The 15995-nt window shown below is 33.2% G+C and overlaps 1 protein-coding gene and 1 long non-coding RNA gene across 2 annotated transcripts in view; both read right to left on the reverse strand.

The window, feature by feature from the left end:
- The window catches only part of LOC134647233 (negative elongation factor D), a 387727-nt gene that overhangs the window by 178890 nt on the left and 192842 nt on the right, over positions 1–15995 (reverse strand). The window lies entirely within an intron of this gene.
- Positions 8846–10055, reverse strand: LOC134647624 (uncharacterized). Its single transcript, XR_010096841.1, has 2 exons — positions 9593–10055; positions 8846–9099 (listed from the first exon to the last, which is right to left on the reverse strand). It is a non-coding gene; the product is annotated as an uncharacterized LOC134647624 (long non-coding RNA).

A 15995-nucleotide genomic window follows, 5' to 3' on the forward strand; every position in this document is an offset into this window, starting at 1 on the left:
TACAATAGAAAATACCACGACCTTTAAACATTCGGTGCACTTGCGTTGTATGTAGCGCGTGCCAGCGGAGCGCAGCGTTTCGATTTAAATACGCATGTTGCTTCGCCTGTGTAGGTATATTTATTATCTTCATGTTATTAGGTACTAGGAAGTGCAAATAATTGACTTCATACATGAAAGATATTTTGCAGATTTTGTTCAATAGTCACCTTCAACAACACGAGAGTAATCTAGAGCAGAGTTGGGCAAAAAATAACTTGAATAAGAATAAGAATAAAAACAGAAATTTCATTCTTATTCCAATCGATTTGAATAAGAATAATTCTTGCACTCGTTATTTTAGAATAAATAGAAAGTGAATAAATCATGACACTTTTATTTTAAATGAAAAAGACAAAACGGAATATTTATTCCAGATGTAGGATTATACTAAATAACGTTTTATTCAATTAGAATGTTATTCTGAATTAATTTAACTTTTGTAGTTACATACTACTACTTTTAATTTTGTAAGTTTCTAAAATAAATAAAACAAATAAAATAGATAAAACAAATAAAATAAATGAAATAAATAAAAAAAAAACAAATAAATTATATTATTTACATCTATTTTATTAGTATTGCATTTTAGTTTTTATATAATATTATAAGTATTAGTTTAGTTTTTAAGTAGGTTTATTTTAATTTTAGTTTAGGTTTTAAATTTTTAATTCATAATTTCATAGTTAGTTGTAACTTTTTTTATTATTACCTTTTAAGTTAAATAAATGAACTTTATCCTAATAAAATAAATAAGATAAATAAAATAAACAAAATAAATAAAATAAATAAAATAAATAAGATAAATAAAATAAATAAAATAAAATAAATAAAATAAATAAAATAAATAAAATAAATAAAATAAATAAAATAAATAAAATAAATAAAATAAATAAAATAAATAAAATAAATAAAATAAATAAAATAAATAAAATAAATAAATAAAATAAATAAAATAAATAAATTAAATAAATTAAATAAATTAAATAAATTAAATAAATTAAATAAATTAAATAAAATAAATAAAATAAATAAAATAAATAAAATAAATAAAACAAATAAAACAAATAAAACAAATAAAACAAATAAAACAAATAAAACAAATCAAACAAATAAAATAAATAAAATAAATAAAATAAATAAAATACATAAAGTAAATAAAGTAAATAAAGTAAATAAAGTAAATAAAGTAAATAAAGTAAATAAAGTAAATAAAGTAAATAAAGTAAATAAAGTAAATAAAGTAAATAAAGTAAATAAAGTAAATAAAGTAAATAAAGTAAATAAAGTAAATAAAGTAAATAAAGTAAATAAAGTAAATAAAGTAAATAAAGTAAATAAAGTAAATCAAATACATAAAATACATAAAATAAAAAAAAATAAAAAAATAAACAAAATAAATAAAATAATCAAAATAAATTATATAAATAAAATTAACAAAATTAATGACAAATAAAATAAATGAAATAAGTAAAATAAACAAAATAAAAAAATAGACAAAGTAAGTAAAATAAACAAAAACATTAAAATAAACAAAAACATTAAAATAAGCAAAATTTAAAAAAAAATACAAAAATAACAAAATAAACTAATAATGTTCTATTAATAAATTAAATTTTTCTTTTAGTAGGTATTTGACTGACGGCACATCACTAAATACGAATGTAGCAAACCAATAAGCAACCGATAATAAAGGTTACCATAACTGAATAAAAACCGGTTAAAAACCCCTAACAAAAACCCTAACGCGATGGGGTTTTGAGATTAACTCGGTTAAAGGTTAAGGTTACCGTTTCAATAAGCTTACCGTTACAATCAGGTAACAGTATGATAGGGTTACCGAATGATACGGTAACCGAATTGATTGGGTTACCGAATGGATAGGATTAAGCGTAAAGAGGGGTTTTCCGGTCCTTGCTTGGGACACCTTGTATGTTTATTGTTTTAATGGTTTATTTCGTTTTTCCGAAAACTTTAGTTCGCAAATTGCGGGCAATTTCTCTGTCAATCTAATTACGCCTTAATGGGAGTAAAAGAGAAAGATGCTCGCATATTGAGAACTTCGGTGTTCGCGGTAGGCCCTCTGTACCTATTTACCGCCGTCGCGGATATTACAAAAGCTTATTAATTTTGATGAAGCCAAATGTCACATTCTCCCAATATTATTTATCAATATTAGTATATGTCTACATATTAATAGTGACATCTATTGTTGGAATGAAATTTATTTTACCATAAAAATTAAGCTGTGCATACAGCTAAATTTTTTCATAGACGGTAAATATGGTAGAAATTTCACAAGTATCAAGACTATTTAATCCATTTTCTGTGGTGTTGTCGCATACTGATTTTTAAAAACAACTTTTAATCTAGCGCTGCAGACTTTCTTTGGTTTGTCTCTAGGACAACGTCGATTATTGGGTCGTACATTATTGAGTCGTACATTGACCGAATTCTCATGTCACTATTATATGCCGTCTTTGGCGGGAACTTGAAAAAAGTAGTCGGAAAATTTTCGCTCCAACTTTTAAAATTGAGATTTTATTAGTTTTATTCGTTTAAACGAAGTTAATTTGTATATATTTGATGTAAAATTTTGTAAATAATTATAGTTATTGGCTAAACAATGGCAGGTGACGAGGTGGGCGGGGAAAACCCGCCCACCCTTAAACGCTCCAAAACCAATGTAATGTGCTGAATGTCCACTTTTAGTGTTTAGCAGTAACGCTTTGGTTTACTGCGACATAAACGCATATTGCTTGTGTCAGCGCAACCTAACGTGTATAAAACAATAGGCATTTAGAGAATAAAGGTTCAGAATGTTCTTATTCTATCACACATAAGGTGTTTAACTTCTACTCCCATCACCTGCTCGAAACCAGATATATTTATAACAAGTACTATCTTGTTATTTGATGGCGACCCATACCAGAAGAGGACCAGGAAAGTGAAGAATACCACGGCGCACTGCATACGAGAATGAAGACAGAAATCAAGACAAGAAGATTACCCTAATGAAGACTTAATTCGAAGAACCTTCCTCACGCATTTCAAGAAACGAAACGTCCCGCGCATTCTCAAGAAATAACCTTTCCACGCAAGTCGCAACCGTCCGGTATACCAAAAAGAAGAAAGAAAAGATGACCAAGAAACAAAAATCAAATTAAGAAGAAACGAAGAAAGAAGAGCGTTGTCCAGGGTTATCCCGGCTCGCAAATCAAGAGGTGTCCAGGGTTATCCCGGCCCATATCAAGAGGTGTCCAGGGTTATCCCGGCCCATGGTCGAGGGAGTCCAGGGTTAGCCCGGCCCGTCATCGTCATCGGAAGCAGAGCCAGCCAGCCATATGAAACGTCAAGCGAGTGCCACATGGAAATGCCAGCTCGCCAGGCCACGCCAGCAGCAGCAAGAATGCCGTACGCGAACTCGCATCGGACCGGACGAAGACGAAGCCGAGGACGGCCAGCCACGCAGCAATAGGATGTAAATCCTACATGTAATTTATGATTTTAATTAATTTTCTCTAAAAGCCAGCATTTTTTTTTCCAATTCAGTAGCAGTCATATTTAAATCATTCATAATTATTAAAGGTTGTCGCTAAACTCAATTTCGTTTCGAGCATAAATAATTTTCATAAGAAGCCATAATATAATATAAAAATTAAAAGTGTCGAATAGTGTCCTCAATCATGTATGTTGCAATTTGCAGCGCGTGCCACACGTTGTGCGCACGTCGACAGAAAACTTAACTAGGCCGCGAGACTTTGCCGCGAGTTAGAATATTTTAATAAGCGATGAATGAAATTTGATACATCGCATAACGATTAAATAATTAACAACTCAATTCAATAATATTATTTAATTGTTTCTTAGTAATTATTGATACTTTAGCTACGTGTCGGACTGATCACCTGATATACAGCGAAAGTTTGATTTATTACATAATTTTTTTTAGGAATTTTGGAAGTTAAATAATAATGTTTAATTTATAGAAAGCTTACAGTACGGTACAATTTTGAGAAGTTTTAAGGAGTTTAGGCACATTTATTTATAAAATGTGACCTCATAGCTAGAGAGCACTAGTCCTTCGTACTTGATCATAGTGTGATATACATATCCTCCGTGAAAGTTGTAGGAGACTTATTGTCTTAATGTATTTGTGTCTCTAGGTACAGGCAGAGCCGTACAGCCTGGCCTGATATGCCATTTTATAGAGTTGATAAAGGGTGACCATGCCCTAGGTGTTTATTGAAGAATTGCTATGGATAGCATTGATAGGTGAAGGGTGCGCACAGAGGCGCAACCCAGTTATGTCCTTGATCATAGTCGACCTTATAGGTGTCCGTGAAAGGCTTAACATTTAATACGGCATTAGTTTATTTTATTATCAGAATTATGGGAGATACCGTAACTATAAACAGCGAGAGTGAATATTTTAAAGTTGAATACCAAATGTTTTTAAATGTTTTAAAGTTGAATAGTAAATGTTTTAAAGATGAAGAGTAGGTAAATGTTTTTAAAGAAGGAGATTTATATTTTATGAGAAAAGGAAGTAAATTAATATTTTAACGTTTGAGAGATGACAACATTTTAAGTGATGATATTTTCTTATTAGCACAACGATTTTTTTTCTTTTCCTTAATAGGACTACGACACTTACGACACATAAGAACCTAGCTAAATAAAGATTGTTTGCATTATACCTATATAATTTGTTAATATTTTTTGTATTGATTTCAGAAAAAATTGTAAACAAGTAACATGCGTTTAAATTTTTTCTTCTGCCACCCCGGCGGTGAGAGGAACTTTCGGGGGAGGTGTAATGTGCTGAATGTCCACTTTTAGTGTTTAGCAGTAACGCTTTGGTTTACTGCGACATAAACGCATATTGCTTGTGTCAGCGCAACCTAACGTGTATAAAACAATAGGCATTTAGAGAATAAAGGTTCAGAATGTTCTTATACTATCACACATAAGGTGTTTAACTTCTACTCCCATCACCTGCTCGAAACCAGATATATTTATAACAAGTACTATCTTGTTATCTGACCAACGGCCAAGGCGGCACGGACAATAGCGGCGGGGGTGAGCAATCTAATAGTAGTAATAGTGCGTATTTACCGTACTTTAAACCGGACTACAAAAGACTATACCCTGAGAACTCGGGAAAATTAGAGTTTAAAGTGTTCGTAGAGCATGTGGACCCAAAGGACAAATTGGGAAATAAAAGTCCAATATTTCTCAACCACATATTCACAAGTGGCATAAAAGGTGTAACGGCTATACAGCGAGTAAACGCTAACAAAATTGCGGTTGTTTTCAAGCAGTATAATACAGCAAACAATTTTCTAAACAACACTGCATTTTTGACCCAATATAACATGAAGGCGTACATACCGGCGACCCAAATCGAAAAAACTGGGATAATCAGATTTGTGCCAGCCAATATCTCGAACAAGGATTTATACACAAAGTTGAGCTCTATTTATGAGATCATAGCGGTTCGCCGCTTCACGAAAAAAGTCGGACAGGAACGTGTTCCTTTGCAGACAGTGAGCATTACGTTCTTGTCGCATGTACTACCGGACAATGTACAGTACGATTTATTCTCGTACAGAGTCTTCGAATATGTTAATATGTTTTAAATGCTTTAAATTTAATCATGCAGCTAAGGTATGTAACGGAAAACAGCGTTGCTCCATTTGCTCGGGTGACCACTTTTATAAGGACTGTGATAAACCCAATGAGTTGTGTTGTGCCAATTGTAGCGGCCCTCATTTGGCAATTTCAAAAGCTTGTCCTGTAAAACTTAAAAAAATAATGGAAAAGAAGACAAACATCACATATGCTTCTAAGGCTGAAACGAGAAAAGTTGAGTTTCCGGCTTTACTTGACAAAAACAAAACTGTAAGACCTGAAAAAACACCAAAAACACAATCGCAAAAAACCGTTCCTTCTACACCAGCAGAAACCCCGAAATTTGACATTAAAAAAGAATTGTTACAGAATACAGATTTAATGAATGCACTGGTTAGCACTCTCATAGAATTAGCCAACAAGACCGATTCTAACCCAATCACTAATAGTTGTATTAAAGATATGCTTATTAAAAACATTAAATAATGGATCCTACACACATTCGTATTGCTCAATTCAATGTTCAGTCTATTTCAAATAAAAAACCGTTGCTAATTAACTTTTTAAAAGTAAATAATATTGATGTTTGTCTTCTTAATGAAACCTGGTTAAAGCCAACTACTGCTTTTAGAATACCTAATTATAATATTTACTGCAAGTATGGTAACAATGGACGTGGCGGAGTTGCTATACTTGTTAAAAATATATACAAACATACTTTTATACAGACTAACTTTTACGAAAGTATTCAAAATGTAGCGATCTCTATTGTGACTGACTTAGGGCCTTTATCAGTTTTATGTGTGTACTGTCCTCCAAACCGTCCACACATAAGACTAAATAGACTTAAAAATATAATTGAGAAATTACCAACACCTATAATAATAGCAGGAGATCTCAATGCACATCATACAGCGTTTGGTTGCGCTACTAACCAATCGCGGGGTAACACCCTGTTCGATATTATAAGTGACTTAGACTTATGTATCTTAAATGACGGAAACCCAACTACAGTTACTTACCCCAATCGAAATCCTTCGGCGATCGATGTTAGCTTTTGCAGTGCGAGTATAGCACCTATGTGCGAGTGGCAAGTCCATGATGACCCTATGGGCAGCGATCACTACCCTACTATAGTCAGTATATTAACATCTCTTGAAAAATATCAAATAAATGATCCAATAGATAAATTTATATACACTAAAGCTGACTGGAACAAATATAAAGAGCTATCAGAAGAGGTATTTTCTAATTTTCCTTTAAATGAGAATAATGATCCTATACAATTATATGACAAATTTAGTTCTGAACTTCACCTCTTAAAAATACAATGTATTCCAAAATTTACTAAAAATACAAACTTTATTAGCAGACCGCCGGTTCCTTGGTGGAATAAAAAATGTGAGGATAGTGTCATTAAAGCCTATGAGGCATTAAAATATTACAGGGCGAATCCATCTTTAGAAAACTATATTTCGTACAAGAAACTTAATGCTCTTAAAAAACGCACAATAGCAGAGGAAAGAACTAGTAGTTGGCGTAGTTTTTGTGCTTCTTTAAATCGATGTACACCTATTGGGTTAATATGGAATAATATTAAACGTTTTAAGGGATTAAAATCTAAGCAGATAATTAAAAATGATGAATTTATAGAACCATTTATAACTAAGTTAACCCAAGGTTGTAGTAACGATCCTAGCTCTATAGAAAGTTTATTTGAAAATAACAATGAGAATAATGAGTCTAAGTACCTTATTGACCCTTTTACTTGGGAGGAATTCGTTGTAAGTCTGCAATCTAGGAAGAATACTACCCCAGGCTTAGATGATATACCATACCTGCTTTTAAAGAAGCTGCATGTTAATGGTCAACAAGTTTTGCTGAAAATAATGAATTTACTATGGTTACAAGGGAAAATACCTCAGTCTTGGAAAACACAATGTGTAATACCTATTTTAAAACCAGACAAACCTCCTAGTGAGGCCAATTCTTATAGACCTATTTCTCTATCATCATGTATTGGTAAAGTTTTTGAGAATATGATAAAGACTAGACTTGATTGGTATGTTGAGGCAAACAATATACTGCCTCCATTTCAAAACGGCTTTCGACGAGGTAGAAGCTGTTCTGACAGCTTCATATCTCTTATATCGGATTTAAAATTAGCTAACTATAACAAGTCACATGCTGTTTGTATATTTTTAGATGTACAAGGAGCATTTGACAATGTTGATCCTACAATACTTGTTAAAGTTCTATCTAATATTAAAATCCCTGGGAAATTATGCAAGTGGATATTCAATTTCTTAGATGATAGAGAGCTATATGTAAAATTTAATAACATACTCCATGGACCACGACAAGTTTTCAAAGGCACAATGCAAGGAGCAACGCTGTCTCCTCTTCTGTATAATTTGTATACTAGTGATATCGACTCATTTGTAAATAGTTCTAATGTTAATATACTGCAATTTGCAGATGATCTTGTAATATATTCTATTAATTCAAATTTAGATGTAGCTAAAGCACATATTAATAATGCACTAAATGAACTTTATGTTTATTATAATAATTACTTACACTTAAAGATAAACCCTGACAAAAGCAAGTTACTAATATTGAGCAAGGACACAACGAATGTAAATATTGTATATAATAATGAGATTATTAGAGAAGTCCCTTCTCATAAGTTTGTAGGTGTAGTCATAGATAATCATTTAAAATTTGACCTACATGCTAAACATATTATTTCTAATTCTGTTAGAGGTTTAAATGTTATGAGATGTCTTGCCGGTATATCTTGGGGCGCAGACCCTCAAGTACTATCCTTACTGTATAAAACCCTTGTCAGAAGTCACTTTGACTATAGTTTTCTTGTACATATGAATACTGAACACACACATAAATTAGAAATAATTCAAAATAAGGCAATGCGAATAATATCAGGGGCAATGTGTTCAACCCCTATAAAAGCAATGGAAGTAGAGACTAAAACAATGCCTTTACCTGTTCGATGGGTGTTGTTAGCTTATAGATATTTAATTAAGATATATGCTAAAGATAACCAGTGTAATAAGAAGTATAAAGGGTCATCCCAGGATCCCTAAGTTAACAGCATTACTCTTACAGGTGGAAGCTAAGTTTTGTAATATATATAAAAATGAAATTTGGCCATGTTATGAAGATAGCTTTAATAGTAAACTTTTAAACATTACAGTATGCACAAAATCTATCAATAATAATACTGACTTTCTACATTTCTTGTCACAAATTCCAAATTACTATAAGTTATACACAGATGGTAGTAAAGCAGAGTCTCATGTTCGAAGTGCCGTGTATGATCCTCAAACTAAATTTGTACAGAGCTTTAGGTTGCACGATTTATGTTCCATATTTACGGCTGAAGCGTATGCTGTATTTGAAGCCCTGAAAGTTATAATAAGCAGAGGTCGGATAGGGTGAGCTATTTACCTTATAATTTGACAAGTCTTACGTCATATTATAAGGAAAATAGCTCACCCTATCCGACCTCTGATAATAAGAGTGTCAGAATATAAGCATTTCTTTATTTTCACTGATTCACTTAGCTTAATCTATGGATTACAGAATAATCACTTGCATTATAAAGATAATTTTATCTTGTATAAAATTAAAAAGATGTTATTACAATTGAAAAACATTAATGTAAATATAAATTTTATGTGGATTCCATCCCATACTGGAATAACAGGGAATGAAGCTGCAGATAAAGCTGCTTATTTAGGTATTAACGAATTAGATGTAAGATGTAGTACTAGAATTCCACTAACTGATTGTCAAGCTTCTGTTAAGACTGATGTTGTGAAGATGTGGATAGATATATGGACCAAAGATAGAGAGACAAAAGGAAGATGGTACGCTAGTATTCAAACCGACTTACCTGGAAAGCCTTGGTATGAGAAGATAAAGATAGGAAGTCGTAGCTTTATTACCACAATCAATAGATTGAGATTTGGTCACAACTGTGCACCAGCGCACTTAGCCAGATTTTCGATTATAGCCGATGGTACATGTCCTCACTGCCAGAATGGTAGCATTGCAGATGTTGAACACCTTATATTTAAATGCCAAGTGTTTGCGTTTGAAAGACTCATCCTTGCAAGTGAATTAAGTGAAGTGTTTGATAATAATGTCCCCCGCCGCCTCAACGACATTCTTAAAAACGTTGACAGTTACGTTCCGTTATACAAGTATATCAAAAATACAGCGTTGAAGATTTAAAGTGAAGTGTTTTAACAAAATTAATAGTGCATTCTCTGCCATTTAACTCTTTAAATGAAGTGTTTTAAAAATAGAAAAACAAAGACTTGGCTTAAAGGACTCGCATCCAGGCCATAACTATTAAAAAAAAAAAAAAAAATATTATATGCCAAGTAATGTCAAAACTGTCAAAACCAAAAGTATATCAAAAGACATCGACAACATCGTTTTAAACATGAAATAATGAAGTAATAAACGAAGTAGAAAATATTTAGATTCATAAATAATAACAATACAATTATACAGTTACTGTAAGTCATGTAGTGCTAAGTTTTTATTGTGCCGTGAAACCGTAGAACTCTCGTTAAAAGATCGATTTACGTCGATGTTTACAGGCACATTAACAATTTTATTTAAAGTTATTAAGTATTTATTTTCATGTTTAGCAACTTAGTTATTAAATGCTGATAACAAGATTTATGGATTCAGCCAAAATTCAATTGTTTTAGGCTGCTTTTACGAATAGTCACACCATTACAAAAAAAGTGCGCCCCTCACACCCAAACTGCTACTTAATTAATAAGGGATAGGAGTGATAGGACTAAAGTAAAAGTAAGGATACACCTAAAACACATTAATCGCACGAGACATTGCCAAATTAAAAATCCACCATCAGCCTAAAAATACCTGTAGCCTGAAAATGCCACTAATATTACCATTCTGTATTTTTAATCACCATGGTTAAAAATATTATTACATACAAGTGAAAATATATATCATGTTTTCATTGTGCACAATAAAGAATATTATTATTATTATTAATATCTGAAATTTGCATATGAGGAAGGACAATTTAATTAATTTTGTATTTTTTTTACTTTCAGACCTAACACGCATACATGAACCATGAACATGAAGAATATTCTTGATTTGCCGGATGAAATCAATATTCTAATAGTAAAACTGTTAGACATTGAATCCCAGAAGAATGTTTATTATACATGCATATATTTCAAAAATTTAATAAGCATGTATGGAGTAGTAACCAGTTGCAAATTATGTATGAATATTATGGCCACAGCTAAATCACTAAAACTGGAGTTTTTTAAGGACATTGCCATGCACTTACAAGAACTCAACTTATCAGCCATGAGTGATTTAAATAAAACTTCACTTTTACCTGCTATTAAGAAATTGAAGAAATTGCATGTTCTGGATATTTCTTATACTAGGATAAATATTATAGATTTGCTTGATATACACCAGGCTTGCCCAACTATAAAAGATGTTTCTATCAACTTTGCATTTGACAAATTTATTCAGATAAGGGTTCCTCAAAGCATTATAGAAAAATGTCAAAATATGTTTAAAAATTATGAGCGTGTCCATTTTGTAGGTATATTGACTAATCTATTTTGTTCAAAACTGCCCTTAAGATTGCTAGAAAAAGCTAAATTAGATGAGTTACAGTACACTATAACAGATTGTGCATTTTTAAGATCTGTTTATGATAATGTTATAGATATGGAAGAAATGATACAATTTAGGCTACTGAAAGTGTTTCTACTGAACTGGCATAAAGAAAACCAGTACTATGGACGCCTAAATGAATCTGCTATTCTTTCTATGTTAGACTTAAACAAATATGAGCTTATCATGGTTTCCCGATGCACTATGGATGCGTTGCAAGTTCTCGTTTCTCCTAGGTTTAAGGACTTCTTTCTTAAACAATTTGGTGTACAAGCAGATATATTTACAACATGGACTAACCAGGAACTTGGAGGCAATGTTGCATTCATGATTTGGAATACAGCAACAACTGTGTTTGATAGCTCATTTTATAATCAGCTATTGAAACAGTTAAAACAGTTCTTTCCATATCATTTAAAATCAGCTTCTGGTGATACTCAAATACCAGCCAATAATGATTGGATTTACACAAGACCAAATCAAAATGACTTTGCGAGATCAGTGAGAAATATTGAGCCTGATTTTAAGAGAAGAAGAGTAGCTCCACAAGGCATCATTCTTGACTATGACAATATTTGTAAAGACAAGAAAAATATTAAATTAACTATTTTGTTTGAAAATACGATTAGATGTCTAGTGACACTATCAAGTAGTAGTAACTATTTAAAAAAGCTAACTCACTTAAACTTGACTGGTCATGTGGTTTATAGCTCGGATTTTTTCAAGATATTATTTACAAATTGTCATAATCTTGCTGCCATCAGTTGCGCATCGTCGCCCAATGCTACCCAAGCTTTAGGACGATACATTTGGCTGTGTAAATATATTAAACATTTACGGTTAGTTGCAACAACAATTGATTTCAAATCATTGTTTGTTTCTTTAAGTCGGTGCAAATACATAGAGAACGTACATTTGTACAATATGACATCTAGTGGTGATATAGCTGAACCAAAGGATATGTTTGAAAGATGTTGTTGTATGTATAATTTATCTATATGTATGCCTATGTCTGATACTTTAAGAGCGAAAAAATTACAGACATTTAATAAAATTAAATCTATGTACTCGAGAGATCATTTAAATATAGAATTGTGTGTTGCACCTGATCTCAAAACTTATGGTTATGATCCTTTCGTCGATGTTTTCGATTTGAATCCAATAAAAGTAGTGTAATACATTGTTTGTCGTCTATATTTAATACTACCTACCTAAGGGTGGTATTCCACCTGTCCAATTTCTTTGTCCAATGTGTATTTGCATCTCACATTTTGCTTAATGAGAGAGTGAGACGCAATCCACATTGGACAGGTGGAATACCACCTGTGGAATACAAGTCAAGGGTTCGCAAACTGTGCGCCGTAGACAGAAAAGAGGGGCGCCGTGAGGCAATCCTTCTCACCTAGTTAGAGGTTAAGGTAGATTCTAAACTTGCAAATTCGCCTCGGACTGGAAAAGATTGGGAACCCCTGACCTAAGCCAATATTTTATCCAAGATACTGAAATAGCTGACCGGACTGCCAGCCTGCGTGGGAGTCGATTTGTTGTTAGTCCTATGGCACTAACGATCACTGAGCAAAGCCGCGGACAGACCATGGCGAAAGGACGACGTAGGCGTAGGTACCTATTGAAGTGATGGATCAAAAGCAAACGCATTTAACATCAGCTTTAAGCTCTTGTAATTCATTAAAAAGTTGAATGTCAATAGTTTAATTACATATGAGATTATCTGAGGACATTGACATAATAAAGTACAATAAAATCTTTGAGTAGGTATGCGATCGTTTTTTCAATGAGGTAATCTCTTCATACAATTTACCCCGTAAATATAGCTGGTCAACCAAATCTTGTCAGTAAAAAAAGGCGCGAAATTCAAATTTTCTATGGGACGATATCCCTCCGCGCCTACATTTTTCAAATTTGCCGCCTTTTTCTACTGTCAAGATCTGGTTGACCAAGTATATATAGTTACATAATTTATTTCCGGTTGCTAAGGGATTATGGAAGGACTAACATAACAGCCTGTCGAAATTTCATTATCTGCCTGTCTATCGCTCTTGCGTATTCTAGGTAATTCGAGTAATAGAGGCAGGTAATCAAATTTTGATTTTCAAGGCTCTTTTAGTCATGAATTCCATTTCAGTGTGAAATATCCTCATACTGTATGTTAGGCGGCCATATGTGCTCATATACATATTTCCAGTACTACCTATAATGAAATAATAACAATAATAGGTACCTATGTACGAGGGCTGTTTGATAAGTACCCGTTTTCCAAATGTATTAATATCACGGGCCGAAAATATGTATACAATCGTTTTAAGCCATTTTTCAGAGGTGGGAAAATTTAAAAAAAACAGCATTCTTTTGTTTTTTTCTCATTTGATAGCGATTCAGTGAAAGCGTGAACTTAAAATTGTGAAAATGGAGAAAGAGCAGTATCGGTCTGTAATTAGATTCTTGTTTTTGGAAGGAAAAACATGTGATGAAATAAAAGTAAGAATGCAAGCGGTTTACCATGAATGTGCTCCTTCTATGACAACCGTCAGATACTGGTTTAACGAGTTTAAGCGGGGGAGAACAACCGTCTTTGATGAGGATCGCCCAGGCCGCCCAATTGAGGTGACTACAGACGATATGGTTAAGAAAATTGAAAATATCGTTTTAGCCGACCGCCGAATTGAACTTTGAGAAATCGTTGATGCTGTAAATGTTCCAATCGAGCGGGTACAAAACATATTAGAAGATAAATTGGGTATGAAGACAGTATCGGCGAGGTGGGTGCCGCGTTTACTCACGGAGGAGCAAAAACGGAACCGACTGACTACTTCGGAGCAGTTTGGCCGTGTTCAAACGTAACCCGAAGGAGTTTCTGCGTCGTTTCGTAACCGTAGACGAAACGTGGGTCACCACTACCCTCCGTAAATGAAAGGGCAGTCGAAGCAGTGGATTTTACCGGGTGAACCTGCGCGAAAGATAGCAAAAATCGTTCCATAGGCTGGAAAGGTCATGGCGACCGTTTTTTGGGATTCGCAGGGTATTATACATATTGAGTTCTTAGAAAAGGGGAAAACGATAACAGGGCAGTACTATGCCAATTTATTAGATGAATTTGACGCTGTGTTGAAGGACAAACGACCCCATTTAAAAAATAAAAAAGTACTGTTTCATCACGACAACGCACCAGCTCATTCGTCTAGAGTTGTGATGGCTAAATTAACACAATTACGCTACGCCCTATTGCCTCACCCCCCGTATTCTCCAGATTTGACCCCATGCGATTTATTTTTGTTTCCCAACCTGAAAAAATGGCTCGGTGGTAAGCGATTTGGATCAAATGACGAAGTCATTGCCGCCACAGAGGCCTATTTTAATGACTTTCCGAAATCATACTTTTTGGATGGTTTATTGAAGCTTGAATATAGGTGGAACAAGTGTATAGAGTTAAAAGGAGACTATGAAGAAAAATAAATGCATATAAACAAAAACAACTGATTATTTTTTTCATAAACGGGTACTTATCAAACAGCCCTCGTATGTATGTATAGGGCGCTTTCAGAATAAATAGTACATTACTGCAGACGCCGGGAAAGAAGGGCTTGCCGGGTGAGTAGGTATAGCCGGCCGACCGTAGGGAGGCCGGATAGTGATACGAAGCCGGCAAGACCTTTTCACGGCTAGGCATGTATAGTGCTTTTCTCAAACATGCAATGAAATAAAAAATAGACCACTAAAAAAAAACAAATTTATAATCTTTATAATAAAAATCCAACTTCACAACAAAAGTTTTTTAATTTTCCTTCCAATCCCGCCATAATTGTTTTTTTTTTACGGAAGTCGTCCGTATTTCGCGTGTGTAGTGTTCGAATAGACCTTATTAGGGCCATTATACACAATCTGATAATAAGAATCTCAATTTCTATAAATAAAATAAATGCAGAGGATTTTAAATATTGTCTATGGTCTCTGGTGACTTACGTATAGACAAAATTTTAAATTAATTCATCAACACATTGAATCATACAGATTCGTATTCTTAATATCAGTACGTTCGTGTATAACAGGCGTTAACACGGATATTTTGGTCCGATAACCATTCATTCACTAAAAAAAAAATATAATTCGGCTGTTTAGCCTGTTCATGGACACAGACCCCATGTTTACATTAGAATTTAAAAAAAAATTACTTCCCGGCCTAGGCCTTCAATTTCGTATGAAATTCCTTTACAGTTCTCTGGAGTTGCTCCGCCCTAAACGTGATACTTCGAAGCCTGATATAACGCCCGGAGCGACGACATTTCATTGCATGTTTGAGAAAAGTAAGTAACTAATTATACTTTGGTGGTGCGTCGCGTCGCGTTGGGCAAGTCATTTTTTTTATTTGTTTTTCTTGCTGTCCCGACATAATTATGCAGGCCGGTGAATCATGATCTATGGACGCGTCGCCTCTAAAAAGTACCTACATAACTTTTGTGAAAACGCCCTACAGGTATAACATATTTAGGCATGTGGACCTTATATATTGTGTTAACATATACATTCTTATTTCACTGATATGATTAAATATTTACTATTAAAAACACAACCTTTGTATTAATAAAAAATCGGTAATT

Source organism: Cydia amplana, chromosome 4 (assembly GCF_948474715.1).
Source record: "Cydia amplana chromosome 4, ilCydAmpl1.1, whole genome shotgun sequence".
Lineage (NCBI taxonomy): Eukaryota > Metazoa > Arthropoda > Insecta > Lepidoptera > Tortricidae > Cydia > Cydia amplana.